At 37.9% G+C, this 19,007-nt stretch overlaps 1 protein-coding gene across 2 annotated transcripts in view; it reads left to right on the top strand.

Moving 5' to 3' along the window:
* ASB5 (ankyrin repeat and SOCS box containing 5) overlaps nucleotides 1-19,007 on the top strand; it is a 72,583-nt gene that overhangs the window by 12,337 nt on the left and 41,239 nt on the right. Inside the window, exon 1 of one of the 2 annotated variants that reach the window (XR_010112076.1) lies at nucleotides 15,804-16,035. The exons of the other annotated variant lie outside the window; for it this stretch is intronic. The gene's annotated coding sequence lies outside the window, so the exon portion shown is untranslated. Of the gene's footprint in view, nucleotides 1-15,803; nucleotides 16,036-19,007 lie in introns of those variants that run through there. 2 annotated transcript variants of the gene reach the window in all.

The raw sequence follows: 19,007 nt of genomic DNA, 5'->3' as shown, positions 1-19,007 counted from the left end.
TCACTGCAACCTCTGCCTCAGGCTCAAGCAATCCTCCCGCCTCGGCCCCCCATGTAGCTGGGACTACAGGTGCAAGCAACCATGCCCAGCTACTTTTTGTAATTTTTGTAGAGACGGGGTTTCACCATGTTGCCCAGGCTGGTCTCAGACTCCCGAGGTCAAGCCTTCCACCTGCTTTGGCCTCCCTAAGAGCTAGGATTACAGGCATGAGCCACCATGCCTGGCAAAACATAGTTTTCCTTGTCATATCTTACAGAAAGTTTTTTTCCTTATGAGAAAAAAGAAAAACAAACCATTTAAAAATAAGCAGAGTATATTTGGAAATGAAGATATGGAATTATCTCATAGAATCATTGAAAGACCTCAAACTTGAATTCATATTTTGAATTATCTGGAGCCTTATGCACAGGTTTAGAAAGTATCGATCCTAAAACTGAGCTTTCCAGGAACCCTTGCCCCTTTACCAGGCCACTGCAAAGCCTGTCTGAAGGTGGCTAAGCCTCCAATGAGAAAATAATAAAACGCAAAGAATGATTTTTGTATTCTTTCTTTGCTATGAGACCATTATACCATAAATGTTAACAATAGGGAACAAAATTATAATAAAAACAGTGGGAAAATTAATGCTCTTAGTTGCAAGATCTGAGATGCTAGCTTTCTCCTATGTGATGTAGGCAGGTGTGAATCTCAGCCTCAAGTCAGAAATGAGTTTTTACTACTCAAAGCTTGGCAGGAATATGATGAAGGACAAAGAACTCTCTCAAAATGGAATATCTTATGGTGAACTGCAAACTTGAGAGTAACGTTTTTGAATAACACAGCCATATATGACAGCCCCTAAAAGTTTCAGGACATAGCTCAGTCTTGCTAGTCTCTAATAGACTTTTAAGGAATAATGCTAATAATACAATAATGACCTTTTGTTCTCTGAGATTATAGAAATCCAGTTCTGTGTGATAATACCAGAATAGTAGTATTGTAACATAATTGCTATTTTTCTTTCTTTTTAAAAATAATTTCAACCTTTATTTTAGATTCAGGGGATACAGGTTTGTTACCTGGGTATGTTGTATGATGCTGAGGTTTGGGTTACAATTGATCTCATCACCCAGGTACTGAGCATAATACCCAGTAGTTAGTTTTTCAACCCGTACCCCCATCTCTGCCTCCCTCTCTAGTAGTCCCCTGTGTCTACTGCTGCCATCTTTATGTCCATGAGTACACATTGTTTAGCTCCCACTTATAAGTGACAACACGCAGCATTTAGTTTTCTGTTCCTACATTAAGTTGCTTAGGATAATGGCTTCCAGCTGCATCCACGTTGCTGCAAAGGACATGATTTTGTTCTTTTATGGCTGTGTAGTATTCCATGGTGTGTATATACCATATACTCTTTATCCAATCCACTGTTGATGAGCATCTAGGTTGAATCCACATATTTACTCTTGTGAATAGTGCTGTGATGAATATACAAGTGCATGTGCCTTTTTGTTAGAACAGTTTCTTTTAGGTATATACCCAGTAATGGGATTGCTAGTTTGAATGGTAGTTCAACTCTTAGTTCCTTGAGAAATCTCCAAACTGCTTTCCACAGCAGTTGAATTAATTTACATTCCCACCAATGTTGTATGACCATTCCCATTTCTCCGCAGCTTCCCCAGCATCTGTTGTTTTTTCTTTTTAATAACAACTGTTCTGACCAATGTGAGATGGTATCTCATTGTGGTTTTTTGTTTGTTTGTTTGTTTGTTTGAAGACGGAGTCTTGCTCTGCCACCCAGGCTGGAGTGCAGTGGCATGATCTTGGCTCACTGCAACCTCCACCTTCCGGGTTCAAGTGATTCTCCTGCCTCAGCCTCCTGAGTAGCTGGGATTACAGGCACGCGCCACCATGCCTGGCTAATTTTTGTATTTTTAGTAGAGATGGGGTTTCACCATGTTGGTCAGGCTGGTCTCAAACGCCTGACCTCGTGATCCACTCGCCTCGGCCTCCCAAAGTGCTGGGATTACAGGCATGAGCCACCGCACCTGGCCCTCATTGTGGTTTTGATTTGCATTTCTCCAGTGATTAGTGATGTAGAGCATTTTTTCATATATTTGTTGGTCACTTGTATGTCTTCTTTTGAGAAGTGTCTTTTCATGTCTTTTGCCCATTTTCTAATGGGGTTGTTTTTTGCTTGTTGAATTAAGTTCCTTATAGATTCTGGACATTAGGCCTTTTTGTTAGATGCAAAGTTTGTGAATATCTTCTTCCATTCTGTAGGTCACTTGTTTACTCTGTTAATAGTTTCTTCTGCTGTGCAAAACTTTAATTAGGTTCCATTTGTCATTTTTTTTTTTTTTTTTTTTGCAATTGCTTTTGAGGGCTTAGTCATAAAGTCTTTCATAAGGCTGATGTCCAGAATGGTGTTTCCTAGGTTTTATTCTAGGATTCTTATAGTTTGAGGATCTACATTTAAATATTTAATCTATTTTGAATTAATTTTTGTATGTGGTGTAAGGAAGGGGTCCAGTTTCATTTTCTGCATATAGCTAGCCAGCTATTCCAGAATCATTTATTGAATGGGGAGTCCTTTCCCCACTGTTATTTTTGTCAACTTTGTTGAAGATCAGGGGGCCGTAGGTCTGCAGCATTTCTGCACTCTCTATTCTGTTCCATTGGTCTATGTATTTGTTTTTGCACCACTACCACGCTGTTCCAGTTACTGTAGCCTTAGAGTATAGTTTGGATTCTGGTAATGTGATGCCTCTGGCTTTGTTCTGTTTGCTTAGGATTGTTGTGGCTCTTCAGGCTCTTTTTTGGTTCCATAGTTCCATCTTACTTTTATAATAGGTTTTTCTAGTTCTGTGAAAAATGATGTTCCTGGTTTGGCAGAAGTAACACTGAATCTGTAAACTTCTATGGGCAGTATGGCCATTTTAACGATACTGATTTTTCGAATCCACGAGCATGGAATTTTTTTGTTTGGATCATCTATGATGACTTTTACACTGTTTTGTGGTTCTCCTCATAGAGATATTTCACCCTCTGGGTTAGATACATTCATAGGTATTTTGTTGTTGTTGTTGCAGCTATTGTAAATGTAAAATGCAAGCTATTGTAAATCAAGATTGTGTTCTTGATTGGGCTATCAGCTTCAGTGTTATTGGTGTATAGAAATGCTGATGATTTTTGTACATTAATTTTGTATCCTGAAACTTTACTGAAGGTGTTTATCAGTTCCAGGAGACCTTTGCTAGAGTTCTTAGAGTTTTCTAAGTAAAGAATCACATCATCAGCAAAAAGAGATAGTTCAATGATTTCTATTTGGATGCTTTTTATTTCTTTCTCTTGCCTGATTGCTCTGGCAAGGACTTTCAATATTATAGGAACAGGAGTAATGAGAGTGGGCATCATTGTCTTGTTCCAGTTCTCAGCAGGAATGCTTCCAGTTTTTGCCTGTTTAGTATGAACTATTTTTCAAAATAGCTAAATCCTAGGTTCTTTAAAAGCTATGTTTGAAACTTGGTAAAATACCAGTCAAAAAGTTTACCAGAATGTGTGCACTGTTGTGCTTTATAAATTGTGTATAAAAGAACTTTTAGTAAATCACTGAATTTTGTCCTTTGGAAATAAACAATCTGTTTTATAAATGTACATTTTTTAGACTACATTTTTAAAAATTGAGGTATATCTGTGAGTTGTTTTTCCAGTATATATTATGTGATTAATATTTGAAGACAGGAGACAATGAGAAATGGAAAAAAGTAAACATCCTCTTCAACATAAAGTAAGTCTCATGTTTCTCAAAGTTTTGTAATTGGACTTAGTACATGTGTATAGTCAGTCTCTTTTGACGTTTTCTTTTCCTAGGCTTTGACCTGAACATGCCCTACCTCACACTTTAATGTAATGATAATACATTATATTTTTGTTATAATTCACAAACTTTCACGCATGCCATAATCCTCATAACTGTGCCCTCATAAGGTAATGGTATTATGTTATGCTTCCTTTGTAGAGAAGAAAAAAGGCTTTAAACTGCAGAGGCATTTGCTCAAGGTTATTGATCTTAGAGGAAAGTAAAAATGTGAGCCCTAGTCTTCTGACATTGCTTCTGACATCATGCATTCTTACCATTTGTGAGATTTTGTTTCTTTATATTATGAAACAGGCAGTGTCCTTTGTCTAGAGCTAATATCTGTATTGGATTGCAATCTGTCTTTCAGAGTCTTTGTACCAACCCCAGCAAGACATGGATTATCTTAATATTTTCCGTGTGACTTTTTCCCCATCTTCATGACAGCCTAAACAAACTCAATACTGACCATCTCATCAAGTCAATATCATTACTAGCTTGTATGCCATATGAAGACAGATTCACTTCATCTTCGGAATTTAGACAAATGCCAGCACATGGCAGGTTCTTAATGAATATTCATGGAAGGAAGAAAGGGAAAGAGGAAGGGAGAAAGTGAGGGGACTCAAACTTAAGTGAATGGAATTTGTTACCCTTTTCAATGCAGGATGGTACCTGTTCTAACTGTCCCTAGCTGAATGTTGTGGGTGCATGTGCACTGAATACGTGTTAATGGATATTGATTCTGGAAGTTAATTTTCAAACAACAAGTGAAGACAGAAAATCAATACTGTCCGAAGTTGAATCTATAAGTAATGCCTTCCATTCCTTCTTCTTAATCAGACATATTGTCCCTTTTCCCGATTTCTTTTAACCTCAAAAAGTGGCATTAGAAAAGCACCCCTGCACACTCCGCCAAATAAAAATATTTTATATGCGTGTCTTTTTCTTTTCTTTTTTTTTTTTTTTTTGAGACAAGGTCTTGCTCTGTCACCCAGACTGGAGTACAGTGCTGTGATCATAGCTCACTGCAGCCTCAAGCTCCTGGACTCAATCCATCCTCCTGCCTCAACCTCCTGAGTAGCTGGGTCTACAGGTGTGTACCACCATGCCTGGCTAATTTTTGTATTTTTTGTGGAGATGGGGTCTAGCCATGTTGCTTGCCCAGGGTGGTCTCGAACTCCTGGGCTTAAGTGATCCTCCCGCCTCCGCCTAATGCTGGGTTTATAGGCGTGAGCAATCATGCTGGTCCTATGTGTTTCTCTTTAACTAGAATCAGTTAATGGCTGCTAATGTATTCAAGTATTTTTTCATGTCTTATTAACTCAAAGATCGTTTTCCTTTAAGTAAAGAACACTGCTTGTTCACCTTTTGATTCTCCATTTTTAATTGAATACATTTTTATTCTTAATCTTTTAAGCTTTCTGAGCCAATCTTGAAACAATTTTTTTTTTTTTTTTTAATGAGACAGAGTCTCACTGTGTTGCCCAGGCTGGAGTGCAGTGGCGCGATCCTGGTTCACTGCAACCTCTGCCTCCTGGGTTCAAGCGATTCTCCTGCCTCAACCTCCTGAGTAGCTGGGATTACAGGCACGCGCCACCGTGCCCGGCTAATTTTTTGTATTTTTAGTAGAGCTGGGGTTTCCCCATGTTGGCCAGGCTGGTTTCAAACTCCTGACCTCAAGTGATCTGTCTGCCTCAGCCTCCCAAAATGCTGGGATTACAGGCATGACCCACTGCAACCGGCCGGAACATTATTAAACATTGTTTGTGTATTTAAGATTGAATGCTCAATATGGTACTTCAAAGTGTGTGTGGCAAAGAGAAAACATCACAGACACCAGGTATGGGAACTATAACTGACAAGGAGATTACTCGCTTTTTTCTCTCAAGCAGACCAGAAAATTATCAAGTGTTAGATGGTGTCACAGGAAGGGCTACGGTTGATATAAAACTGAGAATCGGTACCTGCTAAAAACAGCCACTCTGGACTTTAGATCTTCACCCTTCCAGGTACTCTGCATTGATGCTTGTGTCCTAAATCCTTTTGTATCTGTTTTAGTTAACAAAGGTAAGAATGATTAAACAAACAAGAAATAGAAATCTTACTTTTGCGCATGCACACAACTGGCTTATTCATACATAGGCTGCTAGAAGATTCCGATGGGAGGGATGATCTGTCTCCAGCGATGGGAAATCTATTTTCCTGCAGTCACTGTAAAGCAAGGGAAAGAGAAGGAAGCAGCTCCCATAGTGAGCGAGGTCTCCTGTTTGGAGATAGTTGGACAAAGGCACAGTATCTGCAGGACACCCGCTGTCCTGCCAGCATGGACAGGATGCCACCTTGGCATGTAAAACTGGAGTTGAGACCAGCACATCTGCGACTCCTGACTTTCTGTGCTTTCTGCTCTTAAGATACACTTCTGCAAATACGTTTGATTTTCATTAAAAGTATCAACATAAAACGTCCCAACTGCTGTCAGAAGCTAAACCTCCCATGAGCCCATGGTTAAGCGGTGATAAAACTGTCTGTGGCTAGAGCCATGGGGAGGAGAAGGTTTATGTGTAAAATGGTTCTTACATGAAGTCCTTGTCCATGGTGCAGATCAGATTTTCTCCTCGGCAGCTGTTGAGCTCAGACTAGAGAACACAGATTGTTGATTTTATTCCTTGTATGGATTTGCGACCCTTTGAAAATTTCAAGCTGGCAGTTGGTAGATAAAACAGTGTGTGAACAAAGTGGGTAAAAAGAATGAAAGGACCAGAAAAGTGTCATTTTATAAGAATGGTAAATGCCCAGTTCTTATGTACATGCCAGGAACTGCTCTAAACAAGTACCATTATAAACGCGTTTAATCTTTATGAAAACCTTATGATGTAGGTGCTGGTGATGAGAGATCTGTTTCTGTCTTCCTTGTTTTATATTCACTGGTTTAGATTTGTTCGCACGTGGCGTTAACTAGCAATCTAGTACATTGGAAAGAGTCCAAGTCAGAAGCAGACGATCTCTGTTCCTGTCTTGTTTTGCTGACAGCCCTATGAGCCGCTTTGAGAATACCACCTCGCCTCTCTCGACCTGTTTCTTTATCTGCAAAATGAAGGAGTTAGACGGGATCACTGGTTTTTGAATCTTTTCTAAAGCCATTGGGCCTTTCTTTTGTGATCTGGAAGGTCATTTTGTAAAGCTGAGAGTGGAAGCTACCCTGATGGGAGACAGCCCACACTTTGCCAGCACACTCTGAGGTACTTTATTGAACTCCTCGGGCTCTTTGAAGCCATTTGTAAATGGCTAAAGAAAATGATTTCTACGTCCACTTTTAGCTCTGAATGCTAAATAATGCTATGCACATTTATTTTGACTTTTGGTGAATCAGTTTCCTGGCCAGAGAAACTTTTAGCACAAAGAACCCAAGCTACCTTTTGTGAATTTATCACGCCCGTGACCTCAGCCACCCTATTCCAGAACGTAAATGTACTTGACCGAACGCAGAACAGCTGCACTGAGTCACCAAATAATCTGTAATCATCATTATTTTAGGACACTCCCTGTGGCCTTGCAGGTGATATTTCACTTAACTCACTTTTTTTTTTTTTTTTTTGAGACGGAGTCTCGCTCTGTCGCCCAGGCTGGAGTGCAGTGGCGCGATCTCGGCTCACTGCAAGCTCCACCTCCCGGGTTCACGCCATTCTCCTGCCTCAGCCTCCCGAGTAGCTGGGACTACAGGTGCCCGCCACCACGCCCGGCTAATTTTTGTATTTTTAGTAGAGACGGGGTTTCACTGTGTTAGCCAGGATGGTCTCCATCTCCTGACCTCGTGATTCGCCCGCCTCGGCCTCCCAAAGTGCGGGGATTACAGGCGTGAGCCACCGCGCCCGGCCAACTCACTTTCTTTAAGGATCGCCTAAGGTCACTTAAAGAATGCTGTTGGAAATTTTGCTTCCCAGCCCTCTGGAGCACTCGTCTAACTCCATGTTTTCTCATCCTCTCCACCAAGCACAGTTTCATATGAGGAGAAATTTCCTAGGTCTTCTCGGATGCCCTGTTACTTCTCAGCACCAATGGGAGAAGAACTGAAGTCTCTTATTACCCTCAGTGGTAGAGCAGACATTCAGCAGATCTGCTCTCCCAATCAGGGAGAGCAGAGAGTCCCACTAAGACTGCAGGTTGGAATAAAGAACAGCAGGGTAAGAAGAGCCAAGTGTTTACTCTTCTCTTCTCATATTGGGAGTGTCGCATTTTCTGTTAACCTCTGCCTCTATTTTAAAATCTTTTTACCTGGGATCTTTTTGTTAATTAGTATTTTCTTGATCATAAAATATGCCGCAACTGGGAAAAATGGTCAGAACTTTGTTTACAGAGTTTAATACAAGATTTTGAAACACAAAACTGTATAGGCCAGATGCGGTGGCTCACGCCTGTAATCCCAACACTTTGGGAGGCTGCGGCGGGCAGATTACTTGAAGTCAGAAGTTCAAGACCAGCCTGGCCAAGATGGCGAAACCCTGTCTCTACTAAAAATACAAAAATTAGTCGGGTGTGGTGGCCCACGCCTGTCATCCCAGCTACTCGGTAGGCTGAGGCAGGAGAATCGTTGGAACCCGGGAAGCAGAGGTTTCAGGGAGCCAAGATCACACCACTGTACTCTAGCCTGGGCGACAGAACAAGACTCTGTCTCAAGAAAGCAAAACAAAACAAACAAAATGTAAATCTGTATAACCACCATTCAAGTCATGAAATAGAACCCCAGAAGCCTTCATGTATCTCTTTTCAAACACAATACCTTCTCCTTCTCCCATCAAGACCGAGTGACTAGTTTTTATAGTAATCATTTTCTTGCCTTTCTTTAGTTTCAGCTCCTATGCATACATCTCATATTGATATGGTTTAACCTATTTTTGAACCCTATATTAATTGAATCATTCTCTAAATATTCTTTTGTTATTTACTTTTACAATGAACAGTATGATATAATTGCCTACATATATCTAGGTTCATTCATTTTCAATAATGTAAATTCCATTACCAATTTGGGGCAATTATGAACAATATTTCTATAAACATCTAGTATAAATAAGTTTTTATAGCTCTAGAAGTGAAATTTCCAGGTCATAGGGCCTGTGTATCTCCAGTTTCTAAGACAGTATTGCCCTGTTTTCCAATGTGGCTGTATCTGTGGTGAAACCCCAGCAGGTTATGAGAATTCACATATTGTCAGTACTCTTAATATTTGCCAATGTGGGCTGGGTACAGTGGCTCACACCTGTAATCCTAGCTCTTTGGTAGGTCGAGGTGGGTGGATCACTTGAGCTCAGGAGACCAGCTTGGGCAATGTGGCAAAACCCCATCTGTACAAAAAATACAAAAGTTAGCCAGGCATGGTGGTGTGCACCTGTAGACCCAGTTACTTAAGAGGCTGAGGAGGGAGACCCACCAGAGCCTGGGGAGGGTGAGGCTGCAGTGAGCCATGATCGTGCTGCTGCACTCCAGCCTGCATGACAGAGTGACTCAATCTCAAAAAAATGAAAAGATAAAAAATAAAAAATTGCTAATATGGTGGGCATGTGGGAGTATATTATGGTTTAATTTTCATTTCCCTGACTAATAATGCCATTTTGATTTTTGTTGACCATTTGTACTTCTTCCTTTGCAATGTGCTTGCCAAATATTTTGCCTTCTATTCTATCAGGCCATCTGTCTTCCCCCTTTTTAAAATTGAGTTTTAGAAGTTATTTTGTATCCTAAAATTGTTAAGAAAATGAAAACATTTAGAAGAACTATTTACAAATATCTTCTGTGGCTTGACTTTTCACTTTTTATTGGTGTTTCTACTGGTGAACAGAAACTCTTAATTTAAAAATAGTCAAATTTACAAATCTTTTCCACTTTGATTAAGACTTTTTGTGGAATTCATCTTAAAAATCTTTTGGCACTTCAAGGTAATGGAAGTATTTCTTCCATATACTTAAAGCATTCCTTTGAAATTCATCCACTTGAATTTAATTTTTTGTATGGTGTAAGTCCATTTTTCACCAAATGCATGGTCAATTATATTCACACCATGTATTGGAAAGTGGGTTCTATATTTCATAATCTATAGTCACTACAGTGCCCAGTTTGTGTAAGTCTAGTGTTTATTCATGCATGAGTCTGCTTACGGGCTCTTATCAATTACATTGCTCTGGACCTATACTACACTAAACTGATTTCTGTAGCTTTAGAATAGGTCTTCATAGACAGAACAAGATCTCCCACATTCTTCTATTTTTTCATAGTTTTGGCTATTCTTGGTAATTTGAAATTCTATGTATCAATTTTAGAAGTAATTTCTGTGGTTCGCTCAATACTTGTTGCATTTTTGTTGGAATTCATTGAACCTATAAATCATTTATTTGAAGGAGAATCTACAACTTTGTAATACTTGGCTTTTCAATCATAAATGTAATATAGTTTCTCATTTATATAGGTTTTATTGAATATCTCCCAATAATGTTTTATTATCATCTCCTGGGGAGATCTTACATATATTTGTTGAATTTATTCATAGGTAACAAATTGTTTTATGCTACCATAAATAATATCTTAATAAATTTTTACATTTTCAACCTGTTTGTCAAGGGCAGAGAGAAATACATTAATTTTTGTATATTAATTTCATACCAAAGAACTTTTCTAAGCTCTCTTATTAATTCTAATAGGAATCTATGGGTTCTATAGGGATTTTTTATGTGAAAAGTTATATTATTTGTGAATAATGAGAGTTTTGTTTCCTTTCTAAATGTTGTACCATTTTTATTTCTTCTTCTTTCTTTATTCTATGGATTAAACCTCTTGTATGATGTTGAATAGATTGGTGGTAGGGAGTGTTCATTTTTGTTTTTCAATTGAGAGGGAAAGCCTTCAACATTCTGTCATTAACCATCACGTCTTCTGAAGGTTTTCTGTTTTGTTTTTGTAGCTACCCCTTACCATTCTTAAGGAAGTATCTCACTTTGAGCTGTGTACACATCTAGACATTCAGTATACTGAGGAGAGTTTGCTTCTGCAAATGCATTTTTAAAAAAGCATTCCCCATATCATTATTGGTGTAGTTCATGTTTCAGCTTTAATATCTGGAGAAACAGTTCACAGCACCTGAACTCACTAAATAAGCAACTGCACTGTGGTGTGGACTGTCTACACTCATACTCTGTGGTCATGGCTAGTGCTGTGATACTGGTTTAAGTGAAATTATCTTTCAGAGTCCATTCCTTATATCCTGAATACATGTACTGCATGTATCTGATAGATGGTCTGAAAGGTTCTTCTTTTTCTTAAGATAAGATTTTAAAAAAACTTTATAGAAGATTGCCTCAGAAAAATCTCATCGAATACCATCATTCTTCCTTTTTCCCTATTATCTCTTGACCCATAAATAGTCTTATAGTAGCTGTAAAAGCCTTCCTCCTTATGGTTAAAATTAAATACAGTAAAACATTTTCCCCCACTTCTTCCAATTCTGATATTTTAACAGCAACACAGCAAGTTCTAATTAGCCTAAGTTAAATAACCATTACTAATTTTACACCAAGATCAATATGGGGGATTTCTTTTTTTTTATCTGTGTAATTTTTTTTATATACTTTAAGTTCTAGGGTACATGTGCACAACATGTAGGTTTGTTACATATGTATACAAGTGCCATGTTGGTTTGCTGCACCCATTAACTCATCATTTACATTAGGTATTTCTCCTAATGTTATCCCTCCCCCAGTCCCCACCCCACGACAGGCCCCAGTGTGTGATGTTCCTCGCCCTGTATTCAAGTGTTCTCATTGTTCAATTCCCACCTAAGAATAAGAATATGCAGTGTTTGGTTTTTCTGTCTTTGTGATAGTTTGCTCAGAATGATGGTTTCCAGCTTCATCCATGTCGCTACAAAGGACATGAACTCATCCTTTTTTATGGCCGCATAGTATTCCATGGTGTATATGTGCCACATTTTCTTAATCCAGTCTATCATTGATGGACATTTGGGTTGGTTCCAAGTCTTTGCTATTGTGAATAGTGCCACAATAAACATACGTATGCATGTGTCTTTATAGTAGCATGATTTATAATCCTTTGGGTATATACCCAGTAATGAGATGGCTGCGTCAAACGGTATATCTAGTTCTAGATCCTTGAGGAATCGCCACACTGTCTTCCACAATGGTTGAACTAGTTTACACTCCCACCAACAGTGTAAAAACATTCCTATTTCTCCACATCCTCTCCAGCATCTGTTGTTTCCTGACTTTTTAATGATCGCCATTCTAACTGGTGTGAGATGATACCTCACTGTGGTTTTGATTTGCATTTCTCTGATGACCAGTGATGATGAACATTTTTTCATGTGTCTGTTGGCTGCATAAATGTCTTCTTTTGAAAAGTGTCTGTTCATATCCTCTCCCCACTTTTTGATGGGGTTGTTTGATTTTTTCTCATAAATTTGTTTAAGTTCTTTGTAGATTCTGGATATTAGCCCTTTGTCAATATGGGGGGATTTCTTTGTGTTTCATTATGTTTGCATAGCTTCATAACGTATCTCATCACTTCCTGGTAATGAATAATTAAGTTTATCTGGAAACTCCTGAAGAGCTGGCTTTAGGGGACAGCTTATAAAGAGGGTGGTGACTGAAGTGAGGCCTGGGTCATCTTTTTTGTTATTGTTGCTGTTGTTGTTGAGATAGGATCTCTGTTGCCCAGGTGAGAGCACAGTGGTGCAATCATAGCTCACTGCAGCCTTGAACTCCTGGGCTCAAGTGATCCTCCCCACTTGAACCTGTAGTGTGCCTGTAGTCCCAGCTACTCAGGATAAGCCCCGACATCCTGAGTATCTGGGGTTATAGGCACATGTCACCATGCCCAGCTAATTTTTAAACTATTTTTTTGTAGAGATGGGGGTCTTGCTATGTTGCCCAGGCTGATCTCAAACTACTGGCCCCAAGCAATTTTCCCACCTCCTCGGTCTCCAAAAGTGTTAGGATTATAGGTGTGAACCACCAGGCCCAACCCCTGGGTCAACTTAACTCAAGTGACTGTTTACAGTTTGGCTATTTTCACTTGGTCGTAGGATAAAATTGAGATTTATCAAAGAGATAGCCACTGTTAGAGGAAGAGTCAGTGCCTCCCTGTACTAGATGTGAGGTCGTGTTTTTAAACAGCTGTTCCAGATTTAAATCATACATAGCAATTGAAGTAGTAATTGGCCTATTAAAAACAGCAGTATTTTTATTCAGTGCTATAGGTGTATGTAGCTGTGGATGTAAATGCGGTTTATGTGGTATGCCCTGTACATCAATGAATTTGTGCTTTGGTGTATGAAGCATGTATCACCCCAAACTTATACTTGAAAGATGTCACTTCTGTAGACAAGATTATGGCTATAATTTTATTCTAGCTCTCCTTAATGCTTGAGTCTGAATAAAATTTTAGGCACAGTGTTTTAAAAATCATAAATATAATATATACCATTCAGAGTAGAAGCGAGAAATATGGGATTATAAAAAAATTTAAAAGAACAAAAGAAAGTGAGCAAAGAAACATAGAAATGGTGAGTCAAATACAAAGCACCAAACTAATGTGGGAAAAATAAATCCAAATACATCGGCGATTAAATAGCTATAAATTGAATGGTTTTTCCAGTTAAAAGATTACAATGTTCAGACTGAATTTTTGTAATATCCAGCAATATATTTTTAGAAATGTCCTGTCTAAAACATAAGGATTCAGAAAGGTTGAAAATAAAAGGATCAAGAAAGATGTGCCCAAGGGAAATACTAACTAAAAGTGCTGTTGCTATATTAATATGAGAAAAATAAGACTTTAAGGGAAAAAATTGCCTGCGTAGTGGCTCATGCCTGTAATACCAGCATTTTGGGAGGCCAAGGCAGGCAGATTGCTTGAGCTCAGCGGTTCGAGACCAGCCTGGGCAACATGGTGAAACCCCGTTTCTACCAAAAATACAAAAAATTAGCCAGGCATAGTGGCGCATGCCTGTAATCCCAGCTACTCAGGAGGCTGAGGTGGGAGGATCATTTGAACCTGGGAGACGGAGGTTGCAGTGAGCCAAGATTGTGCCATCACACTCCAGCCTGGGCAACAGAGTAAGACCTGTCTCCAAAAAAATAAAAAATAAAAATAAAGGAAAAAACCTACTAGATGCCACTATATAATAAGAGGTTGAATTTACTAAAAAGCTGTAATAATTCTTATTCACATAATAAAATTGCTTTACAATATAAAATTCAAAAATTTACCTAATTTTTAAGGAGAAAAATTTTAATCAAATTATCTTAGTAATTGATTAGTTATGCAGACAAACATCTTCATTATATAAACATGTAGAAGAATTTAAAAAGATAGACCTAATTGATATATGGAACTTCACATCCACATTCTTTTCATGGACATTTTGAACATTTATAAGAACTAAGTATACACAGGACTGTAAAGTATGTCTCAGTAAATTTTAAATGACTAATATTATAAAGTCCAGAGGTTGGCAAACTTTTCCTGTAAAAGATTAAAGAGTAAATATTTTAGTCTCCTGGGTCAATTTTGTTGGACTAGTTGAGTACAGTTTCAACTTTGATGTTATGTAAAAGAAAATATAGATAATATATAAACAATTGAGTTTAGTTCTGTTACAATAAAACTTTATTTACAAAAACAGATGATAGGCTAAATTTGGCCTATGAGCCATAGTTGGCTGACCTCTGATAGGGAACGTATAACTGGCCTCAGTAATTTTAATGTAGAAATCATTAACAAAATGTAATTAGAAAAAAAATTATTTGGAAGTTAAGAAAAAATATTTTAAAGTAACTCATAGGTCAAGAAATCAAAATTATGTAAAGAATAAAACACTCACTTTCCACAAATTGATGAAGAAAATAAGAAAGCTGCAAGCAGAAATTAATAAAGTGAAAAATGAAGACAGGAAGAATCAACAAAGCCAAAAGCTGGTTCTTTGGACAGACAACCTCTGTCCAAACTTGTCGTTGTTACAGAGGTGCAAATAAACAACAGCTGGATTGAGGAAGAGACTATAATAGCAGATACCGCTGACATTTTTACCATAAGTGGTTATTATATAACAACATAATGCCAATAATTTTGAATATTAAGACAAAATGGACAATTTTCTAAATAACACAACTGATCTAAGCTGAGTTTAGAAGAGAGAACTTAAATAGTTGTAAATTCAAATATGTATATGTATAAGTAGTTTTTAAAATTCCTCAGAAGAACTCCAATAGCAGATAATTTTACTAGTGACTTCTACCAAGCATTACAGGTGGAAATATTTCTAGTATGTGAACCACAATAATAGAGAAAACAAGAGACTAGTCCCAAACTCCTGTCATGAAGTCAAGTATAAGTAACCTTGTCATCTGTGGTGGCTCCGTGTTGTGTCAGCTTGGTTATGTTGGATCTGTTTCCCTTTTTTGTGTTGTTCCAAGTGAGATTGGAAGAAAAGATAATGTAAGAGTTGGATGGCAGTGTGAGGAAGCTGCAGCTGGGATTCTGAATTTTGCTGTAGGGTACCAGGTGCCGTGGGTGTTTGCACACGTCACTGGTCATTTAGCAACATGCGGAGGTAAAGCTTGTCCTCCTGTCACCGGATCTTCCCCTTTGACCCTTCCGCGTCCCAGGTGTATGTGCAGTTTGTGGTGAAGGCCACCCTTTTCTCCTTAGGTCATCTACGTCATTGAGGACAAAGATGGTGATAGACAGACACGTTCATGATTTTTTTCCCCATAGCTTCCAGATCACCACTCCATTCTCTCCTATAGGAGAGGAGATATCACTCACCACAAGATTGACGTCTGTAGTTTCCCAGCAACCTTTATACAATAAATGAATGACCTTTGGAACAAAGGTTAACTGTTGGATAACAACTACTCAATTTTTTTTCCAAGATGCTTATGTCAGGCTTACTCTCAGACCTCATCTGCCCTCACTCACTATCACTAGGCCAACAGATTTAGGTACTCATGTTTAAGTAAAGTAGAATAAAAAATAAAATGGAGCAAGAACTGGGCTCAGATATGACTCCTAAAGGTTGTATGAGGGCATGGCCTTGTAAAGAAACCCAAAGCAGCACAGCCTCTGAGAACTGAATAATGGCCCCTTCCAGATGCCTCTTTGCAATGGTGGAAATTTGGCAGTAACAGGTAAAAGAAAACCTTAGGATTTCTCTGTGATGATTTAAGGAGGTTTTATTTTTTTACTTAGTGAGCCCTTAATAGTAATTTTGGAGTAAACATTCATTTTGTTTCTAAGGATGGGAAACTTACACTTTTAAAAAGACGTTCAGAAATAAAAAGATTATCACAGACTTTTGTCCTGAGATAAAGGACTTAAAAGTTATATCAACTTAAGTATCATTATTGAAGGCAGTTTGTGAACTGAGCTGCTTTTCAGAAAATAAAAATTATCAACCTGTGTTTGTTAATATTATAGTATTGCTGTTTTTGCGATTATGATATTGCGGTTATAATTATAAAGAATACTCATCGTTTGGAGATAATACTAAAATATTTATGGATGAAATTATATACTGAGATTGGCTTCAAAATAATCCTAGGAGTTTTTGTGGGAAAGTGGGTGAGTTATAGTTGAAACAAGACTAACCGTAAGTTGATAATTGTTGACACTGTGCGTGGACGTGCATATATGTTTGAAATTTTTGTAGTAAAAAATGGGGAAAACTGCCAAGCCAGATCCAAGTAGGAATATATTTATCCTGATGTTCTTTTTCTGACAATGGAGGAACAATTACTTTGAAGTCCCCAAACTCAGGAATATACCCTCAAAAATCCATATCTGTGGATCACTCATTTGTTAATTTATCTAAATACCACTTCTTGGAAGCAGTGAGCTCTTTAAGTTTGTAATTGGTTGTGTAAGCCAAAAAAGCTAAATTTGTGTCCCCAAGTTTTTAGCTTTAAAAATTGTCAGAAGGTGATCTTGCTTTCTCATTTTTCAGAATTTCTTGAAAATGTTTACTCACTCTTAACTATGCCTTTCATAATTATGTAGCTCTCTGTCATAATGCCTCTTACATTTCAACCTTCCAGTTTGAAACATCTATAAGTATTAAGATTTCCCTGCTGCAGAAGTGTCTTCATGTCTTTGATGGTTTCCAGTGCCCTTCTTTGAAACTTTCCAGCTTTAACATCACTTTCCCACTGAGGATTAGTGACCAAACCAGACACAGGTCCCCATGTTTTCAGGGACATTAGCACTGGTTAAAATGGAAATACAATAGTTCCTGGAGATAGAATTGCCTTTGTTTCATATCCTATAAGGTTTAACATTTTATTTTAGTCCCTGTCGGTAGTAACGTTAGGCCATCATTCATCTATGGTATATCTTAGATGCTTTTTCTGAGCCATAATGATTCAGAGTCCATTATCTTCTATAGATTATAATTTTTATTATTTTCCTAGTGTTTTATCTGATACTGGCTCTCTTTAAAACTTCTGCCCACTCATATGGCTTAATGTTCTTCTAGATATCTCGAGATTTCACAGTGCTGTCTTACAGGTACAGTCACAGATATCTAGCATTTAAACAATTCTGTCCCTAACGCGTTCACTCACTGTGCATTTCTTTTTGTGAATCCATACAGCTGAGCACACAGAACGTACACTGAGCACACTCAATCTATTCACTCTTCTGTTCTTTATTTTCTAGTGAATTAACCGTATCATTTTCCTCCAATTCCATGGAGTCATTTTTAAAAATTATTTTTGCTTTTGATCCATTTTAAATTTTTAAAAGAATTAAGTATTGATAGGTTCTCCTTAGTTCACCTTCAGTGCAGCACATCTCCCAGTTCAGTAAGTGTGAGTTATACTCAAATCCAATGGCTTCTTTTTTCCCCACTGCCCTGGAAATTTGTTTACTACCATCGAGGACTACAGAAAGCCTTCTTAAAGCATTCTAGGAAATTCCATATTCAAATTACTCTTTAACAACTCTTTTAGTGCCCACGGCTTAAGAGGTCCAGTACTTAGACCTGTGCAATAACAGCTGTATAGACTCAGTCTCTGCGATCAGAGTGCACAACTAAGTAGGGGAGACACAGAGAAATAGATCATTATAATATACGGTGTCTAAAATTGTTTTCAGAACAAAAATTGTCACAGTACTTATGATAAAACAAAAATTGTCACAACACTTACGATAAAACTTCCTACATTTATTCTGTAGGAATATTATTGTGCATTATTATGCATTCTGTAGGAATATGCATTATTCAAAAGCATAAGCTTTTGTTGTTACAAAATAATAAATATAAGCTTAAAATTGAAATTTCTTTTAATTAATTTAATTTTAAACAAAAATTAAAATTTACTTTTGCTGTATGGTTTGTGTAGATTACCGTACTCCCCTTATGAGTACAAACCAGGCGACAAAGAGCCAGTGGTGAATGACAATTGCTTCATGTAAATATGCTGGACTGAATAGGCCCCTTCAGTCTTTTCTAACTTCACCTAGGAATGTGCCACCCATACAGATAGCCTGGGCCAAGCTGGCTCTGAGTTTCAGTTTCATTAGGAATATCTAGCCTCTTCTGTGCTAATATAATATGTCTACAGCTCACGCACTCTCTTACCCTTTGTGTGTTAGTCATAGAATCTGGTCTTATCCAAGCTCCTCATTTTATAGAGAAGGAAACTATGGTGTCATTAAGCTACTCGCTCCAGGTCACACAAACAGCTGGTAGGATTAGAATTTAATTCAAGATAAGGAAAAGATATGTGTGGTATTCATTAGTGATAACTTGAGGTAAACACTGGCAATGTAATATGGCAGCAAATGTCCACAGGGTAGTGCATAGGACAGAATTATAGTCATAATTTTTTTTTCCTCTTACTTGGCTTGTTACATGAAGACAATAACCCCAGTAATTTTTTTTTCCTTTTATATACTAGCAGAAGGTAGAGCCTTAAAAATACTGATGAAAAAAAGATAGATAACAGAATCTGTCACCATATTTCAGCAAGACAGATTTCAGTATGTTAATACTCTGTAACGTGATCACCAGCTCACTTAATCCTTGGAGTCCTATCATAGTTCGGTCGCTGCTCTTGATTCCATCATAGACTCTGTGCCTTTTTCAACTTTATAGGCCAGC

This window comes from Pan paniscus, chromosome 3, assembly GCF_029289425.2.
Source record: "Pan paniscus chromosome 3, NHGRI_mPanPan1-v2.0_pri, whole genome shotgun sequence".
Lineage (NCBI taxonomy): Eukaryota > Metazoa > Chordata > Mammalia > Primates > Hominidae > Pan > Pan paniscus.
This window is presented reverse-complemented; position numbering and strand designations above follow the sequence as displayed.